The sequence below is a fragment of the Parasteatoda tepidariorum genome, chromosome 10 (genome assembly GCF_043381705.1).
Source record: "Parasteatoda tepidariorum isolate YZ-2023 chromosome 10, CAS_Ptep_4.0, whole genome shotgun sequence".
Taxonomy (NCBI): Eukaryota; Metazoa; Arthropoda; class Arachnida; order Araneae; family Theridiidae; genus Parasteatoda; species Parasteatoda tepidariorum.
Window position 1 is genome coordinate 61920068 of NC_092213.1, and position 26057 is coordinate 61946124.

Consider the following 26057-nt stretch of genomic DNA (forward strand, 5'->3'; position numbering starts at 1 on the left):
AAAACAGGGGGGGGGGACTCCATAAAAAAGGACAAAAAATCTTAAATTTTTTTTAAAAAAGTCCGGAAAATAAATAAATTATTTATGATAAATAAATTGTTATCAGGAAAATAAAATAAAAAAAATTTTAAAAAATTTTGTCCTTTTTTTCGGATTTTTTTTTCGGTTTTTGTTATTTTTATTTTATTCTTATAATTATTTTTCATTTCCCCCCTTTTTTCATTGTTCTGTAATTTCTCCCTTGTTTTCTCTACATTTTGAACTAATCCTAACAGGAGATGTACTTGATAAATTAAATTTGGTAGGCTTGTTTATACAACTAAGCTCTATTCAAATTTCACGCTTGGCGCATAACTTTGGAGCTAGTAGCGCCAGTGTCAACATGCAAATCATGGTTGATTTAAATACGCGTTCTACAGTTCGTATTTTCGTTACATTTTGACATAGAGAGTTGCTATTGGTTTAGAATGCCTTTAAGAAGACGAAGAAGCCATTATCAACAACTCACTGGCTTCGAACGTGGTCGTTTAATAGGGCTGCGAAAAGGTGGAGTTTCTTTTCGCGATATTGCTGAAACACTGGGGAGAAGTGTATCCACTGTGCATGATTGTTGACAGCAGTGGTCAAGGGAAGGTACTGCTTCATGAAGGCCACGCGGCACTACTGAGAGAAAAAACCGCCGTGTTTGGTGTCTGGCTGTGGCGCATCGTACCAGAGATTCGAACTGCAGTTCGCCCTGCTGTGAAACAACGAACTGTTACAAATCAGCTACTTCAAGTATTGCTTCGAGTGAGACGCCCTGCAACTTGCATTCCACTCACTCCAAACCACTGCCGTTTACGACGTGAGTGATGTCGAGTTAGAACTCACTGGAGGACAGAGTGGAGATCTATTGTGTTTTCTGATGAAAGTCGGTTCTGCCTTTGGTGCCAGTGATAACCGTATATTGGTAAGAAGGCGGCCAGGGTAGCGATTGCTATTGACCTGTTTCCGGCGTAGACACATTGGACCTACATCTGGAGTTTTGTTCTGGGGAGCAATTTCCTATGACAACAGGAGCCCTCTCGTGGTTATTCAACGCACTTTGACTGCAAATTTGTACCTCAGTCAGGAGATTCAATCTGTTTTGTTGCCATTCACGAGCAGCATTGAAGGGGGTATTTTCCAAAAGGATAACGCTCAACCTCATACTGCTGTTATAACTCAACATGCTCTACAGAATGTCGACATACTGCCTTGGTCTGCTTAGATCACCAGATTTTTCACCAATCGAGCATGCATGGAACATCATTGGACGACAACGATTTTTTCAACGATCAATTGGACGAAGTGTCATCCACAATCCGCATTAACTATCCAGAATTGCTTTTTGTTTTGTTTTGTTTCGTAAGCATTCTTTATTATACGTTTTTTAGTTTCTGAATTATGGTTTTTATTGAAACTTAAAATTTTTTGATATAAATTGTTGTCAAAAAACTTTGTTTACAAAATTAAATTACGTAAAATTATGAGGCTTTGTGTCCTACTTTTTGTTCATTTTAATTTTTGAAGTAATATGATTCTTAAAACTATGGAATGTAAAGTTTAAGTGAGCCTTTCATGTTATATCATTAAATTTAGTAAAACTATTTCTTAGACATTAGGTTTTAACTCTTATAAGAATATACATATTTTTTTCTGTTTATTCTAATATTTTTCCGATGTCTTACGGATGTTCCTTCTCTGAAAAAAAGAGATACCATTTTGCTTTCGTTTGCGCAAGAAAGAATATCAAACATTTTTCTTTTTTCAATTTAATAAGCCACAATTGCGAAGGAACGTTACAATGCTACACGCTACATTAATGACATCTCCAGAGTAACTGAATGACTGTTCATATAGAAATCGCAGGTATTCGTCTCTTACGACAACGCCCCCTATAGTTCGTTGCGATGGCGAATTGTTTTAAAGCACTAATTTTGAGTTCCATCAAAATTTCGCTAAAAATGCTTTCCTATTAAACTTTTTATTTTTAAAATATCTTTTGAAATAATTTCACGTGTAACAGAAATCGAAGTTGCGGAATAATAAAAATGGCACAAAAAAGATTTTTGGAAGAAAAAGCTGGTCTAACTTCAAACTTTTATCTTCTTTCCAAAATCAGTGAGGGTTGAAATATAAACAAATAAAATTAGAGAGGCTTCCGGAGAAATTGAGGGAAAAAGCGCCGATTAATGAAGCAAAAAGCAATATTCCTTGTAAAATGTTGATCTTGCGATCCACTTGCGTTGTTGAATCTCCTTATTCTCAACTGAGAACATTGTCCGAAAGATAAAATGGTTCTTTTAAGACGAAAAATATGTAAAACAAACGATCAAAACTTTTTCCGTTTCGTAGGTAGTTACGAGTCGCAAAAATTGTTGCTAACAAATCATAGGAGCTGTTTTTAGAATGTTTTTGGAATTATGTTTAGAGATTAAAGTTCTTTCAACTCTTTCCTAGAGCAGATTATTAAAAAAAGGTAAGAAACTGTGAAAAGCTCCATTAAATATCATTTATAATTAAGAAATTTGCATCGACACGATATTGTTTATTTAAGTTTTAGCAATCATAATCATGGTCTGATACTAAGAATGGTTTAACGGAAATTTGCCTTCATCTTTTCGTTTTAGAAAGTTAAGGACACAAATACTTAGTTCATTTCAAAATAACATGTTCAAAATATGGAACATTGGCCTTAAAAGGGTTAAAAATTATTGTAATCAATGAAAATCAGAAGATACCCTTTATAAGATCAAGAAATTCATACATTACAAACACATAAAATTTCAATATTTGATTTGAGGATACGCAGTCTTTCTTTTACTTTCGTTTAAGGCAACGAAATCGTTTTTAGTTTCGTTTTAGGTAATGGAATCGCTTTAACTTTCGTTTTAAGTAGCGGAATTAGGTAACGTAAGTAAAAAGTGAGTACGTTGACTTATATTTCGTCAACTTTCGAGTTCAAGGAAAAGTATCGCTCTTTGTAATGAAAAATCGTTATAGTATATTTAAACCAAATATTTTTTTTTCTTTTTGAATTTTACATAAAATTTTTTAACTTAATATTTTTTAACTTAATAACAGAGTTTTTTGAGAGCAAATCATACATTAAATTAGTTAAACTTTAAAATTAATTGTATAGTGAGCGAAAAAAAATTTACCACCCTGAAAATTTTTTACTGTAATTATTTGATTTTCACATACTAAGAGCCAATTTCAATGGTACAAAGGATTGCAATCTGGAAAATAATGGTCCCCATATCTTACTCAGGAGATCGAGTATGTTAACTTATTTTTACTTATTTCACTATGTCTCGAAAACTTTTAAACGAATGGAAATTTATGTTCACAAAACTAATTCATGTAAATAATAATTTTTAATTATTATTTAAAAAAAGACATTTTTAATAATTTTTTCATTTTATTTCTTAAATGATAATTTTACTTCAGAAAAATTTTTAAAATGTAAAGAAAACAAAGTTTTACAATTTTAAATGGCTAAATTCAAAATTTGAACGATATTGGTTAAAAAAACTAAAATTTAAAAATCTAAAATTTATCTGAAATTTTAATTTGTCAAAAGTTATTTGACCAATTTATTTCAACTTGGGAATTTTGTCGTTTAAAATTACATAATTGAAAATGACAGAGATGCCAACTTGCTCCGGACAGCAAATATGTATTTTAAAGTGGTAGTTTATCAATTGTGATTCTTGGTTTAATACATTCAATTTAGTAGATTTTCATCCACCACTATTTCTAAATAATTCGTAGGCTTAGATAATTCACCATTCTATAGTACTTAAGTCATGCAATACATTTTAAAAAGCCGGCAAAAATAGTCAAATATTTGCAAAATTTACTTAGAAGTTATTACCGTTTTTTTTTAAAATTACTTTGGGGTGTCAGGAGCAGTTGGCATCTCTGAAATGATATAAATTTTTTTATAAATTACAGTTAAAAATTTCACCGACCCTTATGAAACAAAATAATAAAGAGTTTTTAAAATTTATTTTCATAATTTCGGATATATTTGCTTTGGAACTATTTTGAGAGTGTGACATTATCAAATTGACACAATCTTGTTTTACTTTGAAAAACCTTTTTTTACAGTGAGGGTGACAGCTATTGTGGAAAGTAAAAAAGAAAAACGGATAAACTTTATTGACCATATTGCAACAACCAATTGAAATACTTTTGATTTTATAATTGGAGAAACTTATCCTCCTTGACCCACAACTCTCTTTTGAGAGAGTGTTTTACTTATAATGATGGTTAAAACTGTTTTAAATCAAATTAATAAGAGAGAATGGGAGAGCTTAAATTTTTTGCCACAAAAAACATCAAAGTTTTAATTAAAAAAAAGGTAAGCGTAACACTTTATGAAGTAGTAGCGAATTAAGGGCTAAAAAGTGCAGAATTTTTGCTAATATAATTTTTAAGAGGTTTCCACGATTATTGGAACAAGCAAATGTTTTATCTGCACGTTTAAGCTTAGGTAATTTAATTTTATTATTAGTTCGAGCTTATATAGCTTAGTATTATTAGCGGTTGAACTTAATTGATGCGTAGTTGTGGGCAAAATTACTTTTAGATGAAAATTATTAGACCTAAAATCATACATTAAGACATAAATTTTACCTAAAATATAAAAGATATGCTCATAAAATAGAACAAACTGGCACTTCTGTTGCCATTGATTTGAATTCGTGTAAATTCGTTTAGTCTTTACTGATAATTTTCCACATACAAAATCTGCCACTAATTATTTTCCACAGACAAAATCTGTAACTGATAATTTTCTACGGATAAAATCCTTCACTGCTAATTTTCCACAGACAAAATCCGTCCCTGATAATTTTCCACAAACAAAATCTTTCATTGATAATTTTCCACAGACAAAATCCGTCACTGATAATTTCCCACAGTCAAAATCCGTCGCTGATAATTTCCCATGGACAAAATCCGTCACTGATAATTTTCCATAAACAAACATATTTTCAACATTTAGATTGTGTCACAGTTCTCTTAACACGTTGAGAGCAGCGTCAGCCATCTGTGGCTGACACTGGACTTTCCATTTAGGCCTCGTCAACCACCGGTGGCTGACACTGAAATTACATTTAGGCTGCGTCTGCCACCGCTTGCTGACACTAACCTTTCACATAGGCCGCAAAAAACAGCTGGCTGACAGCGTATAACATGATATAGAACTATAAAATTTACACTCTTTTATGAAATTGCAGAAAATTTATTCAAAATTTACTTAATTATTCTGATTTTTGGTTTAATAAATTCAATTTAATAGATTTTTATCCACCCCTATTTTTAAACAATTCGTAAGCATATATAATTCACCACTTTTCTTAAATGAGTCATGTTAAACCTTATATAAGCTAAAAGAATTTGTCTCTATTCGCAAATTTAGTTTGTAGTTATTTACCGTGTTAAATAAATATTTCATTAACACGAAACAAAATATTATCGAGTCTCAAGTAATTGCTTCTTTTTAGAAAGCAATCAAGAATTCCAGGAAAATTCCTAATCCAGGAAACTTGAAAACAATTTAAGTAAAGTTCATTCACTCCCTCAACTCACTAGAACTAAAAAGGCTTAGTAAGCAATGATTGTCTGTGTGGATTAATCGGAAAAAAATGTTCTTTTCTAGGAATTTCCTTCGAATGGCTTCACGATGGGAGGGGAGGTTGGTAAAACCCAAATGTTAGTTTGTTAGTGGGTGAAAAAAGTAATTCCGCAGAAAAGTGTGAGGTTTTATATATTTGTTACACAGTTAACATTTCTGTTGAATTTCACCACAAATCGGTTTTGCGAGGATTTAAAAGGAATTCCGCTGAAAGCCACAAAGTATTTAAAGAGAGAGAAAGTATGTGTTACAGTTGTTTTAAGAACATTTACAGAGGAAATTTTTTTTAAAAAATGAACACGATCTCTTTCAATACAAGAAAAGTGTTCTGATATTTCACTCAAAATTTCAAAATGTTTTTGCTGAAAAGGTGGTAAAGAGTCATTTTAACTAATTGATGCTTGAATTTGTATTCAATTATAATACGGTTTTGTGACGAGTAATTCCGTTTTAGTTGTGGTTAGACCAGAGGTCGCCAAAGTGGTCTATATAGACCCCCAGGGGTCTATTTAACAAAAGTGGAGGTCGATCTCAGCCAGGGGGTCGATCCGAATCGGAAGTGTCGATTGCGGATCGAAGAAAAAACAGTTATTAATACGCAAATCACACATACCTATTTGAGTATGTAAAATTTGTGAATTGCCTTATAATTGACTTAATATCAGTTTCTTTATAGAATATAAATTAATAAACATATATTTATTCGGGTGAAAAAAGTAATTATGTACCAGCGCTCAGTGGCACGAACTTTGCACTTCTTGTTTATAAGTCATATGTGCGCTTGTCAAAATGTCACGTGTGACGTTACAAACGCAAATATCATCTGCAATTTCAGCTATCTTTGCAAACTATGAACAATCTTGAATATTTCCAGTGTCATTAATAAAACTTTTACAGTTTTGGATAATTAGTTATTGTTTCGATAAAACCATTCGTTTAGTTTAGATATTAATTTTAAATATCAATGCATATAAAAAACAAGGTAAGCATTAATGATATGAATTAGTACAGCCCGGGACAAAACTGCAAGATGAGTTTGCTGAATTATTGTAGGATCTTGAAGCAAAGGCACTTTTTAAAAATTTTACAGTAAGCAAATTGTGAACAAATATAAATATAATGCAAAAATATGTAAAACTTTACGAAATAGCTCAGCCATTTATGCTAGCATTTCCAAGTTTCTATATGGTTGAAGCCGGTTTCAGTCACGTAAATTCAATCTTAAGTAAGTACAGGAATAAATTAAATGTGGAGTTTCGAGGGGATTTATGATTAAAATTGACCAATTTTGAATCCAATATATCGAACCTTGCAAAAAAACACCAGGCACACCCATCTCAATGATTAAGAAGAAGTAAATCTGTGGTTACTTTACTTATTATTTCTACTTATTTATAATTACTTATTATTTAATAAATATTAAGGTATATAAATTTCAACATTAATATATTTTTCATGAAACTATTGTTACACAATGTACTATTACTTTAATAAATGTTTAAAATCATAAAATAAATGTACAAACATATTGTCTAATAGAGTTTTATTTTAATTAACAGAAAATTACTTTTATGGGGGTCGATGGGGAGATTTCGAAAAATTAAATAGGGGTCGATGATCAAAAAAGTTTGGCGACCCATGCGTTAGACAGTTATATTTAAACTTAGTGTTTTTTCTCCTTTTAGCTATAATTATAGATTTTTAAAAAAATTCAATTCTTATAATTTTATGTTTATATTAATGTTACAGTGGCTTTATGATTATTTTCAGAGGAAAATTTTAAAAAATGAACGCGAATTCTTTTCAATTCATGAAAAGTGTTTTAATATTTCACATAGAGTTTCAAAATGTTTTTGCGAAAAAAACAAGTAAAGAACAGGACTGCCAACTACTACGCAAGTAATCCAAATAGTCTATAGAGTGGTAAATAATTAAATTTGAAAGCATTCGGAATTTTTGGTAATTATGCGACATTTTAAAAGCCTTACCACAACAGACCTAGAAAAAGATGGGTTTCGTATGTATACTTTTGAATAATTTATATGCAGTGGCTTGGAAAATAAGTTTAAATCACCTTTACGAAACAAAGGAACATAAACTTGCTACCACAAAAAGAATTTTTTTCTTAAAATGGTAGAAAATTGGCAACCCTGAAAAAAAATAATTTCAACCAATTAATACTTGATATAGTATTCGTTTGTAATATATTTTTGTGACGAGCAATTCCATTTAAATAATGGTAATACATTAATATTTAAACTAAGTGAATGTTTTTTCTTTTATCTACCATTATAGTTTTTTTAAAAACGTGAAATTGGTATAATTTTATATCACAATTTTGTTTTCTTAAAATGCATAGTGGTAAACACAAATATTAACCCATTTGAGCCCAGCATCCTTTTAAAGGAAAGTTCCTTCTTCAAAGAAGAAAAAAGTGGTAGCACAAGTGTCTCATTTTTAGTATTTGTTTTGCAGAAACTTCTTACTACTACGCAACTTAGATAGTTCTATAACCATATTGCAATTAGATAAATGCTTATGTTTGGACTTGGAGACTCCGCATAATTATTTTCATAAGCTAAAGTGGTAGGTATCAGGAAGAAATCTCCACTTGGTTTGAATAAATTTACGCTACCACTTTTTCAGCCATGTATTTTTCATATATAGACCATTTTTTGTCACCAGGAATTAAGGGCTTAAATAATGGCCAAATAATGTTTCATACCTGCCAACCTTCACTCTTTCCGAGAATGGATTTTCAGAGTGGTTGTAAAACAATGAACGAAAAACAATCTGACTCTGAAATATATTTTTATTTTGATCCCGTTAAAATTCGCTTGCGCCAAGATTATTATGCTTTTATATATTTATTGTAATTATTTATATGTAGTGGTGGTCAAACTCATTTATANGAAATTCATGTTATTTCACTAAACTTTTTGAATTACAATAATAATTTTAAATTAGTTGACCACCACTACATATAAATAATTACAACAAAGATATAAAAGCATATTATTACTTACGATAGCAATTTTCAACCTGATTAATTTATAAATATGTTTTTGAGGAAGATAGTTATTCGGTAATTGTTTTACTACCACTTGGAAAATCCATTCTCGAAAAGAGTGAATGTTGGCAGGTATGTAATACGGTTTTAGTTGTGGTTAGACAGTTATATTTAAACTGAGTGAATGTTTTTTCTTCTTTTAGCTATAATTATAGTTTTTTTTAAAAATTTAATTGTTATAATTTTATATTAATGTTACAGTGGCTTTATGATTATTTTCTGGGAAAAATTTTCAAAAAATGAACGCGAATTCTTCTAAATTCAAGAAAAGTGGTTTTGATATTTCACATGGAGTTTCAAAATGTTTTTGCAAAAAACAGGACTGCCAACTACTACGTAAATAGTCTATAGAGTGGTAAGTAATTAAATTTGAAAGCATTCGGAATTTTAGGTAATTATGCGACATTTTAAAAGCCTTACCACAACAGACCTGGAAAAAGATGGGTTTTGTATGTATACTTGTGAATCATTTATATGCAGTGGCTTGGAAAATAACTTTAAATCACCTCTACGAAACAAAGAAACATAAACTTGCTACCACTAAAAGAATTTTTTCTTAAAATGATAGAAAATTGGCAACACTGAAAAAAATTATTTTAACCAATTAATACTTGATTCAATTGTAATATAATTTTGCGACGAGCACTTCCATTTAAATAATGGTAAGACATTTATACTTAAACTGAGTGAATGTTTTTTCTTTAAGCTACCATTATAATTTTTTTTAAAATGTAAAATAGGTATAATTTTACATCAAAACTTTGCCTTTTAAAATGTATAGTGGTAAACACAAATATTAACCCATTTGAGCCCAGCATCCTTTGAAAAGGACAGTTCCTTCTTCAAAGAAAAAAAAAAGTGGTAGCACAAGTGTCTCATTTTTAGTATTTGTTTTGAAAAAACTACTTACAACTACGCAACTTAGATAGTTCTATAACCATATTGCATTAACCCGTTTTACCACTTTCAATTTAGGTTTCCATTTTTCAATAACTTCAGCTTTCTTGAAGTGAGTTTGAATAAAATTGGCAACCATTTGTCACTTTTAATAAACGTATAAAAGTTATAAAATACATAATTCCTTTTGAAGTTTGTAGCACTTAAGGAAATTATTTTATAAATAAAGAAAAATAAAAGTCAGTAAGTTCCTAATAGGTCATGTTAAATATATTTTCCACCAAAAAAATGGCATTTTTATAAACTAAATGAGTTTTTTTAATATCAATTACTGTTCTTAAAACAATTTCAATTCCAAAAATACTTTAATTTACCTTTACTAGAAATAAAGGGCCCGTTAAAGGGTTAATTAGATAAATGCTTATGTTGGGACTTGGAGACTCCGCATATTTATTTTCATAACCTAAAGTGGTAGGTACCAGGAAGAAATCTCCACTTGATTTGAATAAATTTACGCTACCACTTTTTCATCCATGTATTTTTCATATATAGACCACTTTTTATCACCAGGCATTAAGAGCTTACGCTTAAATAATGGTATAATAATGTTACCATTATTTACTTCATTTCTAGCAACTAGAGAAGATGAAGGAGGGTTAAAAAGTGGCAGTAAAACGCGAGAGACGGAGATAAACATTGATAATCCTAAACTCAGAATTGGATCAGCTGTTCAACGCCGTTTATAAAATAATATATAATCTTATTAAAAGAGTAGGTCGACACATTGATAAGAGAAGTAGCAATCATGAAGAACAAGAAAAAAATAAACTTTAAATTAATATTATAGAAAAACTTTAAAAAAGCACGCTTTTGAAAATAAAAGTAAGTTGGAGTGTTATAATTTCCCTTAACTGGTTACTACATCTCTTAAAAACAAATAATCAGCCTGGAAAACAAAACTCGAAGAAGTCCTAATACTATGGTCTGCTTTTTCATTTCAACAAAATATTTTAATAATGCTTAGAATATACAATGTTGACTTTCCACATATGTCCCATATGAATAAAGAATACCGACTAAGTCTCTCCTGCAGACATCAAGACGTCACATTTTCTGAAATTTGCACAAGAACATATCCAACAAAAGTTATATTCGTCTACAGTAAGAACTCCCCTAGCCATTCGTCTGCTCCTGTGGCTGTGACTATGGTAACGAGATATAACTATTTCAAGTAGGGGTGTGTGGCAGGCTTGGCTCGGATCGGCAAGAGAGAGGGATCCTTTTTCTTCAGTCTATTGTTTTAACCCTAGAGTGAAGAGAAGCTACCCTCACTAAAATGCGCTATTCTTGTTTCCATAGCAGCAGACGACCTCAGACTTTGTGGCAAGGGGAGTTCTTACCGTAAACAAACTATAAGTTATTCCGATTCTGTCTGACATACGATAACAAATGCAGATGCTGCGCTACTGCCGATATTGACTATATCATCATCGCATGTCTACTTTTATAACAGCAAGGTAACATATTTCGAACTCAAATTGGTTTTGGAGCTCTGTCCTTCTCATCACTCATGGATACTTCAGATGATCACAAACTTTAACCCTTTTTTCAATTCCTAAAGGCTTTCCATCTACTTTAAAATACATTCACTTCATCCTAGCATTATTGATTAGCGAGCTATAAGCGATAAACAGAAAAGAGCTCTACTAACGCCCATCATAATCATTAATGCTTATGTTAGCCTGTTTTTTTTAAAAACTTTTACAACACTTTATTTGTGATTATGGTGTTGAAGTTGATCTAGTCGAGGGAGTTGATCTAGTCAGAATTGTAAGGATATGAAACACCTAGTAAAACACCCATTTTTCTGATGGGTAGAAAGAAAGTGCCGTCGAGGTAGGATGAGATGGTGCAAGGTGGAAAAATATGAAATGATTGGCAGAAATTTAAATCAGTGGCTGAAAGGCAGTTTAGAATGATTTTAGCAAAAGAAAGCTCTAACTTACGATTAGAAGTCGATAGAGTTTATATGAGACCAAAGATGCTGAAAAAAATTAATTCAGTACTTTTGATTTTGCTTCTTTGATTATGAAAGAATGATGATTATGAAAGATTGATTATGAAAGAATTCGGTACTTTGATTTATTGTGTTACTTTTGTTGCATTTATTATGAAGCATTAGGAAAATATAATTCAGTTTGAACTAAACTATAATCGTAGGAAAAAGTTATTATATCTTTTTAAAAAAGTTAATCTTTATTTTATGATAAAAAACTTTTTTTTAGATATATATTTAAGTTTACTTTAAATATGATTTTCTTTCATTATCCACTAAAATATCAGGAACAAACTGAATGAAGTGCAAATACATTAAATTCATTATTAGGAAAATATCAGTTATGAACAAAAGTAATAATAAAACAATGCGTTTACTTTATGTCAAAATTCCTCAGTGAATAAATTTTTTTTTAATTACGTTATCTGTTATTGAATTTAATTTTGTTTTTTTATCCTAGAGATTTCTTAGTAACTCGCAAGTGATGATGAACAGGAATTTTTAATTTATTCGAATCAACTATTAAAATCAACTTCATGTAAATCCCAACGTCATTTTTTTCCTCCAAAATAAACAAAATTTAGAAATTGTTTGCAATGCAAAATTAATTTCATTTGGAATAGTTTGGTTTTATTTTTGTAAAGTTTATTTCAAATTTAGAGTTTTTTTTACATCATCGTAAGTTTTTAATATAAGTTCGTTACGGTTTATATTAATCAGGAATTAATTAAATTTACAATAAAAAAGAGGAAGATTCTGCTTATTAGTTTGCTTTTTAATGCGGTTGTAATTAATTCATGATAGAATATAGCAATAATTTAAAAAATACACTTCTAAAATTTCTTAAAAATTCTTGTTTGGTATGTTTGTTTTTCTAAAAGAATCAGATTAATTGCATTTAATCATTCATAGTTTTTATAATTTATTAAGTAAAATATGCACTGGAGTATATTTAATAAAATTATAATACATTTAAAAAAATTTGCGATATCGATTTGCATAATTGTAAAGAAACCAATCATTTATGCCTCTAATGAAGCTAAGTTGAAGGTCAAAGATAAATGAAACTTTTATTTTGAGAAAATCAACTTTTGACTGAATAGGAACGTCAGGAATATAATTGCAAAAAATATCTTTGCAATTTTTTTATTTGATTTCATTTGGTTCGATTACATTAAATCTTAAATCTGGTAATCATATTTTGACTATATAGGACTGTCAGGAACATGTTTGCAAAAATCTCTCATCGCAGTTTTGTATTGAACTTCATTTGGTTCGATTAAATTAAATCTTAAATCTGGTAATCACATTTTAACTGTATAGGACTGTCAGGAACATGTTTGCAAAAATCTCTCTACGCAGCTTTGTATTGAACTTCATTTTGTTCGATTTCATTAAATCTTAAATCTGGTAATCACATATCGATTGTACAGGATTGTCAGGAACATGTTTGCAAAACTCTCTCATCGCAGTGTTTTATTGAACTTCATTTGGTTCGATTATATTAAATCTTAAATCTGGTAATATTATTTTGACTGTATAAGACTGTCAGGAAAAAGTTTGCAAAATTCTCTTTTTGCAGGTTTTCATTGGGCTTCAGTTTGGTTCGATTACGTTAAATATTAAACCTGGTAATCATATTTTGACTACATAGGACTGTCAGGAACATGTTTGCAAAAATCTCTCATCGCAGTTTTTTATTGAACTTCATTTTGTTCGATTTCATTAAATCTTAAATCTGGTACTAATCACATTTTGATTGTACAGGATTGTCAGGAACATGTTTGCAAAAATCTCTCATCGCAGTTTCTTATTGAACTTCATTTGGCTCGATTACATTAAATCTTAAATCTGGTAGTCATATTTTGACTGTATAGGACTGTCAGGAACATGTTTGCAAAAATCTTTCTTTGCAGGTTTTCATTGGGATTCATTTTGTTTTGTTCGATTACATTAAATCTTAAATCTGGTAATCATATTTTGACTGTATAGGACTGTCAGGAATATGTTTGCAAAAATCTTTCTTTGCAGGTTTTCATTGGACTTCATTTGGTTCAGTTACACTAAATCTCAAATCTGGTATATTGAATCTGGCTCACATCTAGATAATCAACTCTTAATTGTATAGGTACGTCAGGAATATTCTAAAAAAAATCTCTTGACAGATTTTTGTTAAATTTCATTTGGTTTGTTTACATTAAAATCTGGTTTGTTTACATTAAAATTACATGTTAAAATCTGGTATATGAGTTCGCTTTTAAAAATAATTAAGCTAAATGCACGAAGAGATAAACTAATAATTTCAAAATTAATTGAAAAAAACACAATTGTAGTTTTTATAAATTGATGGTTATTATGTTTTTGTTTGTAGGAGAAATTATATAAATTACGTTGTATAAATAAAGTGTATGCATGTGTAAAGAAAGATTTATTTCATTTATGTATACTCATAAATCCCGTTTAAAATTCTAAAGAGATGACGATAGTAATACTTTTATTTTGTCACAGCTTTAAATCTTTAATAAGAAAAATTACATAATTGTTAAGAAATCAAACAAATGAAGAGCTTAGTGGGTAAAACAGAGACATTTTCTGCGGGTATTTGTTAATCAGGTAAAAAAACATAAAGTGGTCTCATCAATATGTTTTATGTAACAGAATTGTTTTTGCTTTCACTTTAATGCAAACATAACTAATCCAGATAAGGTTTGAGTATGCTTACTATTCTTGTGTTAGTTTTTTTTTAAAAAAAGTTGTAACAACCATTTTTTTATTTCAAAATTAGTTAAAATATATATTTATATTCTTCAATCTATTTAGAGTGAATTGAATATTATGAACACTAATAGTTACTCGTTTCGGGACCTGCAAATCATAAATGAATTCGCATGGATTCAGATGCAGAATAGAAAAGAATAAAAAGCGGTAGCTTAAGTTGGGGCATGGCTAATTTGACAACCTTATTTTAGATCTCAATTTAAATCTAATACACCTTATCTATGATTGCTAAAAGTGTAACTATATAATTTTTAATTTGAACTAAGTCTTAAATAAAGAATACAATTACTACCCCGCCCACAAATGAACTGCTATAAAAATAGTTTGGCTACCAGTTTTATCTTTTTTACCGTGATTGTCGCCAACTTGAGAATGCTCGCCAGTCTCGAAGTGATTAAACAGTATAGTTTTTATGAAGCAAAATTAAAATTGCTTTCAGTTCATAAAAATAATGTATAGATTCCGCCCCAGAGTGTCAAAGTTAGATAATAATGTGACGTTTACAGACATAAAATTCGAATAAATAGTTGGATACACAATTTGGGCTAATTTGTAAATGATGCCTTCAGCTACAATTTTATAATTGAAATGTCTTTTTCAATTAAACCGATCAATGGATGAAAGGTGTTTTTTCTAACTCCACTCCAACAGAATTCATTTTTTTATGGAAAGAAAAAATTTGCGCTCAATCGGTGATAATCGTTAAAATTATTAAAATTAGGAATTATAAATTATGATTTTTTTAAAGCTTTTATAAATGATGCACATAATCTATAAGAAATTATTAAATATTATGCACAGCTGCATTGCTGTTGTAACTTTAATGCGTCGTAATTTATTATCTAATAAAAAAGTAAAAACAATATCAAAAGAACTCCATTTTTTAGAATTATTTATTTATTATTTTTTAATTTTTTTATTAGCAATTTATTAAAGATGCGTAAACCCTATTAGACATAATAATCAATGAAAAATTATGCAAATAATATATACGAAAGTATTATATTAGTGGAAATTAAGCACTAATTAAGCAAAAAACGTTTTAATATCACTCAATTTATTCCGAAATAAAAGTTTAAAAAAAATTACAAATTTCTTTCATTTTTTCAAACAATTGTGCTCTTTTCTCAATAAAAACAGATTGTTTTAACTAAATATAGTATATTAAAGCTGTTCTTTCATTTAAAAATTATATTGAAGAAATAGACTGTAAGATTGTAAAATATTTCTTATAAAAATATGAAAATAGCGGAGACATACACATATTTTTTAATTAACTAACTTTGTTCACTGGAGGCATTTTAATTTTACAAATAATGTTAAAAACAAAGAAAATTTTTTATTAATTTCTCTACATCTGAACACTATTAATACTTTCTGAAAATAAGAAATGTTCATTAATCATTTTGAAGAAAGAAAATATCATCTCAAATCAGTTTTGAAGAAATCAATTTATTTGTTCACATAGAAATATTTTTTTTTTTTTTTAAATATTAATTTGATGGTAGCTGGAGGGAAAATCCTCTTCGTGAAATCGGTATAATCTTCTGGAAATAGTGCTTAAGCAAAGATTGAAGCCTGTAGGTGCAGTTAGTCTACTAGGTTTTTTCTTTCATAGTTTGGTTCATTTATTTTTTTTTTTTTCATCTAAACTCTATAAGCGTAAGATTAGTTTTATTTTTGAAAGATAGATGAATTTGATTTCTTTCAAGACTTGGTTTCTTTTTAAAAAGTGAAAAATTTTTTTTACTTGCGTTAAATTCTCCTTAAAGAAATTTTAAGAGAATTTGATGATTTAGAGTAATAAAAGCTTAAGCATTAAGAGTTTCCCATGGGTTTCGTAAAATTTTAATTGTGGTAACAAAATTACGAAAACGTTGGAATTTTTAGTTTTTAACGTTAAAAAACGCGTTTGTTACAAAATATTATCTGTGAAAATGGTCTTAAAATTTTTTTGACATTTAAGCGTTTTCTTCATTGTTACTACCACTATTAATCTTTTCTAAGACTTGTGGGAACATTGTTAATGAGAAGATTAACCCCTTGGGGACGGGTGATTCAGAAAAGCATTCGTACAAGATCGGAATCAAGTTGGTAATTAAATTAAAAACGGTAACTTAAATGTAGTCGTTGCTAATTTGACAGACTTACTTTACTTTTACTTTAATTATTGTTAGTTTAATCATATATATAATCAATGTTGATTCAAAGTATAACTAAATAGTTTTATTTTGAACAAAGCAATGGTGAATTAAATAAATCAAACAATTATAACTCCGCCCACAAATAAACTGCTAAAGAAATACTTTGATTACCAGTTTTATCTTTTTACCCTTATTGATACGGTTTTATGCTGGCACGTATTTGTAACAGTCGGCGCGAAAGTGTTAAGAAACATGTACTGCAATCTTTAAAATTAATGTATGTATTTGATTACACAATTAAAAAATAGTTGAAAATTTGAAATTGCAAAATCAGTTAAGATTTACTAAATAGCAGCTGAAGAAATTGTTTTATTTATTTATTTTTTTTGTTTTGTTTTATGTATATGCTTGGCACTAGTTGAATATTAGAATTTCGCCGTAGATTTTAGCAGGAATCATTGTTGTTGTCTAATTTCTATTTCAATGTTAAATCTTTTCAAAAAAAACTTGGAGAATGAGTTTTGCGAGTTCTGGTACCTGAAGACTGTATAGGATGTTCTCTGGTGGTAAGCCAGATTTAAAAAGTGCAACTGGAATGGTTTAACAGTTGAAAATGTGTTCTGGCGTTAATTGGGTTTGGTGACAAATCTGCAGTACGTAACTGTTAGCAGAGATAAATAAAACAAAGTGAATGTATATACTAGTACACATACCCTCCAACTGCTACGGAATTTCCGTAGTTTCAGAAATCTTCTTTTCAGACGGTAGCAAAATTAATGTCTTAATATTTAAAAAAAATTAATTTTAGCGTAACTTGTCCACTATTACTTATAAAAGTGCAGACCATATGGCTAGATTCTTAAGTTCTGATAAAAGTTTTATGAGATCTCCATTTGCTTTAAAAATTTCTACTTTGGTTCGCTACCACTGGAAAGAATTATTTTCAAAATCCTCATAAGTTGGAGGGTATGCTAGTACACTATGTCATTTACGCTGTCTGTAAAAACTCAAGAAGAAAATCGCCTCATCGTTTCTTTAGAGATTGAGTTCTGAAAACCACGTTGACCAAAGAAGTGGTTGGTTTATTCTCTTTTTCAGAGAAGATGAACGATTTCTTTTCTTCAAACAGTGACAGGCTTTAGAACAGACAAAATCTTGAAAAATCACATTTTCTCCCAAAAATATAGCAAAACCTGTAATTTAGCATATTTTAGCTGTATGCGTAGGATAAGGCTCAGGGTGGCGACAATCAGGGTTAAGAAAATAAAACTGGCAAGCAAAATATTTCTATAGCAAAGTTATTTGGGAGAGGAGTAATAATAGTTTGATTTACTTAATATGTCACTACTTAATTCAAAATAAAAATTATATCGTTACACTTTCAACTAACATTCATTAGAATTAAAGTGAAAGCAAAAATGAGACTTTTAAATTATAAAAAATAAGCCTTGTCCAAACTAAGGTACTACTGTATATAATTTTTTGTACATAGTCTTATAATTAATTGTATTTTTCCTTATTCATTTGTTTTTACTATGACTACGGGAATCTTCCCCCTACCATTAACTAGTAGAAGATTATTCCCTTATGACATGAGAGCATAGGACAATACAGAGATGACAACTGCTCCGGACACGCCAAAATAATTAAAGAAGCGGTAAATAACTGCAAAGTAAATTTCGCAAATAGTTGACTATTTTTGATTGCTTTTTAAAAGGTATAGTACAACATAATAACTATTATTTTTTCTTTATTTATTTAAAATAAATTGGGTGCCTGGGCCGCTCAGCGGCCCCTAACCCATACACCATGAAATAATTTACAGTGAATTAAAATGACGTAATAACTACAAAGTGGTAAATTATATAAGCCTTCGAATTATTTACAAATAGTATTGGATAATAGTTATTTTCCTTTTTTTAAAAATTATTTTGGCGTTTCAGGAGCAATTGGCATGTCTGAATATATCTTTTTTCCATGGAACAAAAGCGCAGTAATATCAAAATTGTCCACAAAAAAAACAATGTTCTGAGTTTTTTTACATGAAAAAAAGCTACGTATGCTAATACGTATGTATCAATAAAACCGATGATATTTCTTTTCTTTTTCAAATTAATATTGAAATGCACAGGTTTAGAATTTTCTACAGTGAAAAGTTTTCGGAACTTCAGTGTTCAAAATAGTATACAAAAGCTAGACGTTAAGAACGTATCCAATGAGCGAGCATCGGATTGCGAAGCAATCCGAAATCAACAGCGAAAGCAGTTCCGGGGGTTGGAGAGCGCCAGCGAGCAGGGGGTGAAGCCTCCTAGTTAAATGAAAAACATTCTGACTCAAAAATATATTTATATTTAGATCCCGTTGAAATTCGCTGGGGCAAGGATTATTATGCTTTCATACATTTATTATAATTATTTATATGTTGTGGTGGTCAAACTCATTTATAATTATCATTATAATTCAAAAAGTTAATTGGAATAACCTGAGTATTGCTACCACTTTAAATATGAAAATAAAATCTTCCGGAAAATCCGGAAGATTTAGCAGATATGCATATTTGTCAAAAGGGATCCTCGATACATTACATAAATGCCGGCGATGGTTGGCATGTTGTATAACTAAATATATTTATAATATTATAATAACATGTGGATCTAATTTTGGTGATTGTTGAACAAACGAAATATTTCAACTTTTTTTGTCCGTCCATTTAAAGAAAACTATTGACTTTCGGAGATTTCATTTCGAAACAGAGAGGTTAATAAGTTGAAATTGGTCGTTTCAATTTTTAAATAACATCAATTTTAATCTTTAATCGTTTTAATACGTTGAATGAACATTTTAAAGCTTTGATTCGAATCATCATTTTCTTTCACCTGGACGCCTGATGCTTCTTTCGGTTTCTTTCACGAAAGCTTTAAACTTTAATCAAATAAATTAGGATTTTTTTAAACTCAAGTTTTAGCTAACATAAGATTCACTTAATTTAAACCTTAATAAAATTAAAAAAATTTTATTACCACCGTACAAAACTTTTCGGAGGGATTGCCAAGCACGACTAAAAATCCAAGAAATGGTGATTAATTAAATTTAAAAGCTTATTTAAAAGAGACTAAAATTAGCAATTTTTCAAAGCATATTTTTTTAGCTTAATATAGACATATTAAACAGAGAATGCTTAAGTTCTAAATATCAATAATTTGTAACGTAAGTCATAGTGGTACTTACGATTGAATACTTAAAGAGATAAAAAATAAATAAAAATGGTTTGAGTAAACCCCTTTTTACAATTTTTGTCCCTCTATCCTGTGCCATCCCTGTATAAGTTGTGCTTTTTACTAAGGAAAAAAAACTACAACTGTTAAAACTGTAGAATATGAGGTGTACGAACAATAAGGTTTCACAACTTTTTCGACTTAGTCGTTTTTTTAATCTGTTTAGTAGTATCTTCATCAGTTCCTGATCAATTCCAGTTCCTGATTAATTCCAGATCAAAATATCAATTCTTATATTATTAATAAATTATGGTGATTACGACTGTCTTCTTTGTCCATGATAATTTTCAGAATGAAATAAGCAAGCTACTAGCATTAATCTTCAAGAAAAGACGGACACGTTGGCACTTCATGGGTTACGAGTTCTAAGAAAATCATCTTTAGGCTGTTTAGGAACCTGTTTATAATTTTCTTCGGAGTGTTTCCCAAACTTATGACTTTTGTGTACCCTTTCTTAACCTTTCGTAACGCTGCTGTGTACCACTAATAAAAAATGAATGCATTTTTTACTATGAGATAAATTGCACTAAAGTTAAAAATCACAACTGGCTGTTGACACCACTAATTATTAACTTAGCCAATAAAAAAATACGCAAACGTAAATTTTCATGGCTAGCTTTGTTTTTAAATTAAAAAAAATTGAAATTTTCCTTTGTTGCAAGATATTTTGCATAAGAACGCGTACCCCCGCTAAACTGCTCCCGTACCCCTGGGGGTACGCGTACCACACTTTGGGAAACACTGCGTTAGGCTAAGTGAAAGATGAACATTATTTATGAAGCTCTTAAATTTTATATTAATGTTACCGGTTACAATATATCTGTTTATTATATTTAAGTTGAAAAGATTTTGTTTTCAAAAGAAATTGAAACTTATCTTAATTCTAAACTTTTAAGATCAACCTAAGGCTGAGAAAATCAAAGACGAAATAACATCATAATTGGAATTTTATGACGCTTGTATATATTTATCAACGCCAGAGAAATGTTTTACAAAATTTTTATTATTCTTGTGTTAGTTTTACAAAAAAACGAAAGTTGTAACAACCAGTTTTTTATTTCAAAATTAGTTAAAACATATATTCTCAGTGCTGATTAGTGTGAATGTCGAAGTTGCTCTTTTCAAGACGTGCGAGTCACATACCTACCAACTCTTCCGGAATATTTTATTTTCATATTTAAAGTAGTAGTAAATACTATTTTTTCTTTTATAATTTTAATTCTTAAATGATTTTGATCACCACTATTCTTACAAAAATTAAGCACATATATCAATATGCGTTACTATCATGGTTGTCAACTTAAGTTTTCTCAAATACAACGTATTTGTTTGCTTAAAATTGTTGCTTAAAAAGTTTTAATTCCATTTTAATACAACTGGGAAAAATTATAATGGAAAGGATTAAAAGTTGGCAGGTATGGAGTCATTAATCTATTCGCATGGATTCAGAGGCAGCACAGAAAAAAATCAAAATCGATACCTTAAGTTTGGGCATGGCTAATTTGGCAATCTTATTTTAGATTTCAATTTAAATCTAATACATCCAATCTATGTTTGTTAAAAGTGTAACTATATAATTTTTAATTCGAACTAAGTCTTGGTGATATAAATAAAGAAAACTATTACTACCCCCCCCGACAAATAAACTGCTATAAAAATAGTTTGGCTACCAGTTTTATCTTTTTACCGTGATTCTCGCTACCCTGAGATTGCATATATGGCTCGCCAGTCTCGAAGAGGTTAAACAGTATAGTTTTTATGAGGCAAAATCCAAACTGATAAAAATAATATATAGATTTCGTCCCAGAGCGTCAAAGTTAGATAATAATGTGACGTAATAAATAGTTGGATGGATACACAATTATGGCTTATTTGTGAATAATGCCTTCAGCTACTACTTTATAATTGAAATGTCTTTTTCAATTGAACAGATCAATGGATGAAGTTGTTTTTCCTAACTCCACTCTAACAGAATTCTTTTTTTTATGAAAAGGAAAAATTTGCGTTCATTCGGAAATTATCGTTAAAATGATTAAAGTAAGGAATTATAAATAATGATTTTTTAAAGCTATTATAAATGATGCACATAATCTAAAGGAAATTATTAAAAATTATGCACAACTGCATTGCTGTAAAATAATTTGTAACTTAAATGTGTTTTAATGTGTCGTAATTTATTATCTAATAAAAAAAAACAATATAAAAAAACTCTATTTTTTAGAATTATTTACTTATTATTTTTATTTTCTTTATTAGCAATTAATTTAAGATACGTAAATTCTATTAGATATAATAATCCATGAAAAATTATGCAAATAATGTATAAGAAATTATTATATTAGTAGAAATTAATAACCATTTTCATTGTTATTTAAAAAACGTTTTAATATCGCTTAATTTACTCCCAAATAAAAATTTAAAAAAATTGCAAAGCTCTTCCATTTTAGACTCATTTTTTCAAACAATTGTGCTCTTTTCTGAATTAAAACAAACAGTTTTAACTAAATAAAGTGTATTAAAGGTGTTCTTTATAAATATATTGAAGAAATAGACTGAAAGATTGTAAAATATTTCTTATGAAAATAGAGTTTTTTTGCACTTTAACAAGCGGAGACGTACGCATATTTTTTAATTAACTAACTTCGTTCACTGGAGGCATTTTAATTTTACAAATAATGTTAAAAACAAAGAAAAAATTTAATTAATTTCTCTACTTCTGAACACTATTAATACTTTCTGAAAATAAGAAACGTTCATTAATCATTTTGAAGAAAGAAAATATCATCTCAAATCAGTTTTGAAGAAATCAATCTATTTGTTCACATAGAAATATTTTTTTTTATTTTTTTTAAAAAAATTATTAATTTGATGGTAGCTGGAGGGAAAATCCTCTTCGTGAAATCGGTATAATCTTCTGGAAATAGTGCTTAAGCAAAGATTGAAGCCTGTAGTTGGAGTTAGTCTACTAGGTTTTTTCTTTTATAGTTTGGTTCATTTATTTTAGTTTTTTTCCATCTAAAGTCTATAAGCGTAAGATTAGTTTTATTTTTGAAAGATAGATGAATTTGATTTCTTTTTAAAAAGCAAAAATTTTTTTACTTGCGTTAAATTCTCTTTAAAGAAATTTTAAGAGTATTTGATGATTTAAAGTAATAAAAGCTTAAACATTAAGGATTTCCCATGGGTTTTGTGAAATTTGAATTGTAGTAACAAAATTATGAAAACGTTAGAATTTTCAGTTTTAAAGATACTTCTTTAACGTTAAAAAACGCGTTTGTTACAAAATATTATCTGTGAAAATGGTCTTAAATTTTTTTGACATTTAAGCGTTTTCTTCATTGTTACTACCACTATTAATCTTTTCTAAGATTTGTGGGAGCGTTGTTAATGAGAAGATTAAGAAACATGTACTACAATCTTTAAAATTTATGTAGGTATTTGATTATGCAATTAAAACATTGTTAAAAATTTGAATTTCTAAGAAATATTTACAATTGCAAAATTAGTAAAAATTTACTAAAGAACAGCTGAAGAAATATTTCTTTTCGTTTTTTTTTGTTTTATGTATATGCTTGGCACTAGTTGAATATTAGAATTTCGCCGTAAATTTTAGCAGGAATCATTGTTGTTGTCTAATTTCTATTTCATTGTTAAATCTTCCAAAAAGTTTGGAGAATGAGTTTTGCGAGTACCTAAAGACTATATAGTATATTCTCTGGTGGTAAGCCAGATTTAAAAAGTGAAGCTGGAATGGTTTAACAGTTGAAAATGTGTTCTGGCGTTAATTGGGTTTGGCGACAAGTCTGCAGTACGTAACTGTTAGCAGAGATTAAAACAAAGTGAACGTATACACTAGTACACTATGTCACTATGTTTTCTTGAGAAAACTCAAGAAAATCGCCTCATCGTTTCGTTAGAGATTGAGTTCTGGAAACCACGTTGACCAAAGAAGTGGTCGGTTTATTTTACTTTTCAGAGAAGATGAACAATTTCTTTTCTTCAAACAGTAAAGTGACAGGCTTTAGAACAGACAGAATCTTGATAGATCACATTTTCTCCCAAAAATATAGCAAAGCCTGTAATTTAGCATATTTTAGCTGTATGCGTAGGGTAAGGAGTTGTCAAAGAATCAATTTCTATTTTATGCAGTACGCTGCCTTCTAATGGTCAGTTGAATAATATTTCTGATACACACAGGGCAACAAAAAATAGTGACTTACAGACTTAAAAATTTTAGAGATAAAAATTAACACCTTTTTAAGGCATATTTTTTTTTCCAGTTTACTATTGAGAGTGAATGCAAGAAATGTTTTGCTTTCAATATGAATAATTTGAAGTGTAAGTCTTCGAGATGGGCGAGTCACATATGCATACTCAGGATGGCGACAATCAGGGTTAAAAACTGGCAGGCAAAATATTTCTATAACAGTTTATTTGGGGGAGGAGTAATAATAGTTTGATTTACTTAACCCGTTTTGTCCCGAATAATATAAATTCAAATGATACAAAAAGTGGTTTTATGGAAAAAGTGGTATAATATATTATCGAAATTAATTGGTTTTTCTACTGTTAGGGCATTCCAAGTCTTTGATAGATCAAAAAGGGTGCTTGCTCCTTATAATTCTAGATCTAATCAGAAATAACTAAATCATTGTGGTATCTGAGAATCTTTTAATTCACCCAGATAAATGAAAATGCTGAAAAAAGTTTCCCACCACAATTAATACAAACTAAGGTAGACAACGTTAAAGAGCACAAAAATATTATTAAAAGCAGACAGCTGTTTCGGATGCTCAAAGGGCAACCTTCATCAGTGTAACATCTCTGTTGCACTGATGAAGGTTGCCCTTTGAGCATCCGAAACAGCTGTCTGCTTTTAATAATATTTTTGTGCTCTTTAACGTTGTCTACCTTAGTTTGTATTTTAGCACAAAGGTTGCCCACTTGTGTATTCACCACAATTAATGTTTTTGAAAAAAGGAACCGTCCTAAATATATAACGCTGGGCGTTAACCAGTTAATGTCACTACTTAATTCAAAATAAAAATTATATCGTAACACTTTCAGCTAACATTCATTAGAATTAAAGTGAGAGCAAAAATGAGACTTTTAAATTATAAAAAATAAGCCTTGTCTAAACTTAGGTACTACTATATATAACTTTTTGTATAGTCTTATTATTATTTGTTTTTACATTGACTACGGAGATCTTCCCCCTACTATTAACTAGTAGAAGATTATTCGCTTATACAATACAGATATGACAACTGCTCCGGACACGCTAAAATAATTAAAGAAGCGGTAAATAACTGCAAAGTAAATTTCGCAATTAGTTGACTATTTTATGCTGCTTTTTAGAAAGTATAGTATTACATAATCTCTAAAAAGTGGTGAATTATATAAGCCTACGAATTATTTATAAATAGTGGTAGATAAAAATCTATTAAATTGAATTTATTCAACGAAGAATCACAATTGATAAACTACTACTTTAAAATATATATTTTCTGTCAGGAGCAATTGGCATCTCTAAATATAGCTTTTTCCATGGAACAAAAACGCAGTAATATCGAAATTGTCCACAAAGAAAAAATGTTCTAAAGTGTGCTCTTTTACATAAAAAAAAGGATTTTTTTGGCCGGTTTTTTTCAAAAAATCTGTGCGTTAAGGGGTTAAAATGTTGTTGCTATCCCACACGGTTAGCGGAGCTAAACCAAGTCCATGACTCCAGAGACTCTGAGTGAGTCTGTAACAAAAAGTGGATCTGAAAAGAGGTCCACTTTAGAGATATTTAAGCATTGAAGTATATGTTCAGGAGTAGCTTGTTGGTCGTTACACTTAGTGCAAACAGGGAAAACTCTTGAATCATTACTGAACAACATAGTTCTTAGGTGACCACTTCGAAATCTTGATATAACCGTCTGATCCCGCCTACTGCACTGAAGGGTCAGGCTGCCACCTGGGCGGTTGCACTGATACCAAAATTATCCAATTTAATACTTAAAGCTAAATAGAAATAAAAACGAGTAAAATTTCCATCAGACTCAAGGAATAATTGTCACTACTTTTAATTTTTTTCAGTTTGTAACCACGTTGATAAAACTTTTATTATTTTTAAAGAATAATAAAAAAACTTAAAAGCTATAACTACCCATCTTTTGTTTAAATATTA